This window comes from Dendroctonus ponderosae, unplaced genomic scaffold (assembly GCF_020466585.1).
Source record: "Dendroctonus ponderosae isolate FM_Combo_2020 unplaced genomic scaffold, Dpon_F_20191213v2 Dpon_F_20191213_1, whole genome shotgun sequence".
Lineage (NCBI taxonomy): Eukaryota > Metazoa > Arthropoda > Insecta > Coleoptera > Curculionidae > Dendroctonus > Dendroctonus ponderosae.
Genome location: NW_026017110.1, coordinates 35,057,491 through 35,059,921, shown reverse-complemented (window position 1 = coordinate 35,059,921; position 2,431 = coordinate 35,057,491).

The window sequence follows — 2,431 nt, the reverse complement described above, 5'->3', positions numbered from 1 at the left end:
GAACAATTTTTCAAATTGGAGTGAGACCGGAGGAATCCTTCGTAACACCCGAAGGATATGAATATCTGGAGAATGTGGAAGAACACCACATTTATATGAGGCACGAAGCGCATGAAATTATGGTGTGGGTGCTAAGGTAAAAAAATAGTAATAATGGTAATATGTACATTTTTTTAAATATTATAAATATTTTTTTTAGATAAATTCTTATACACTTTTGGCTGCTATGGCTGCTACTAGTGACTATGACAGTGATAGTGACAGTTCAATGGGTAATGTAGTAGATGAGCGAGAATCGCGTGCGATTCTTAACTGTAAAATATGTGTAAAAGAATCCTATGTACTTTATGAAGATGATAGGGATATATTGTGTTATTTCTGTTTTGATTCAAAAATAAGAGAATATGGTGAACAATACCTACAAAACTATCGATTTATAAGTGCGCATTACTTATTAAACGAAATGGACTACGTACGTAATCATCTAAATAAGTGCTATAAATGTGAAGCTTTATTATATATGGTTTCTTCACGAAATACTTGTATGCTTTGTTGTGGCATACCTAATAGTCACTAGCAGCAGCAGCAGTTTCCTTGTTCATTCCACATAGGATAAGTACGCCTATGTGCTTCTTTTCAATTTATCACACAATGGTGTATAAAATATCGCTGATTTGATAATATTGTTTCAGTTAAACCATCCCTTTCTCGTATCGCAAGCAAACTAATACAGTAATCTTCTGTTTGTGTGTGTGTGTGTCTGGTTTGTGCGGGTAAATTAATTAATATTTAAAAAAATAGAACAGGTCAATTCTATTGCATGCTACGAACTGAAACCAAAAATTAAACCAGACGAAATGATTATAAATAAATGGTGCAGTTCTAAACATTCAAAAAATTAATACAATTGGAGAAGCAGTCATGGTTGAGTTGGAGCGAAAAATGCTATTTCTTCCAAAACGACTAGTTTCGGTTATGTCTTCAAGTGTTTTTGACCTCCTGTTAAGCAACGAAGGATGTTTTATTTGTTTCAAAGGCAAGAAAACGCTTCCTGGTACTCTCTTTGCAATAAATCTGTTCGAATTTAGTAAAACTAACAGTAACACCCAGTAGACAGTCAGTTGTATTTAATCCATACATGTAGTGTGTGTTTCGCATTGTCGTTATCGTCATCTCGATAATAATAAAAATTAAGTAGGTTTCATTTACTATAATCATCGTCGTATCACAATTAAATAAATGGAGGACTTACTGAAAACCACACAACTTTTTAAAACAAGCAAGTCTCCCGAGGAGATTACAAGTTTTATTCGGTTAAATTGAACGAAAAAATCCACAATGAGATAAATCTAAATTTGAACCTCTTTTGGGGATTTTTAAATAATTTAATGAACGAATGAAACAATTGCAAAGGCTTAATGCACAACCACCACAGCGAACACCACCACTACCACAACCAGCAACAGCAACCCTCGGAACAGGGTTGTCTACTACCCATACAATAATACAAAATGTTGTTTGAAAAACGGTAACTAAGTTTTTTTTCAAAAAGTATTTCATTTTCTTTTTGTTATAGTTAGCAACAGCATTTAAATCGCGAATAATGGCTGGAGCTGTATTAAATGTCAACCACAGTGGCACTTATCAATTTAAAAAGCAAGTAACTAAGCACCACAATTTTTCAAAATTAGTTTTTTTGTTTGCGATCGATGCCCTAATCATTTGTCGAAAAAGCAAAAATATAAAATCCACATCGAAAATTGGTCTCTATTTGAGGCTGTTACAGTAAGGTAACAGTACCTTTTTGTGTCCATGTGGATGCTGCCATTTGGGATTCAGTGGAAAAAGCGCCTCAACAAATTCCATTTATAAAACATAGGCAACTCTTAGTGCTTCCCAACGGTAGGTTTCCAATTACATGAATAGGGATCGGTGCATGGTAATATTAAGATATCTGCATTTCAACAAAAATCCGCTACCCAATGAACCACAACTATGAATCGGTTATTCAAAATTCGACCGCTCATAGATAAATTTAACCATAAAATGAATGAAGTTTATTATCCAGACAAAAAATCTCTGGTTAGATGAATCGATGATATTGTGGCGAGGCAGGCTAATTTTCAGGCAATATATAAAAAAAGGATGGTGTCAAATTGTATTTGCTAACAGAACCAGACGGGACAGTAATGAAGTTCTCTGTCTATACTGGCCGCTTAGACGATCATGGAGACAAAGAGCATGCTGCCATTGTTGTCCTTCACTTGACAGAAGAGGGACTTGACGTTGGGCACTCGCTATATTTAGATAACTATTATAATACTTACGTTCTCGCCGTTAAGTTGTTGTCCCGAAAAACATATTGCGCCGAAACTCTTAGGATCGATCAGAAGCAAAATCCTCTTGAAATAAAAAACGCCAAATTGATGAA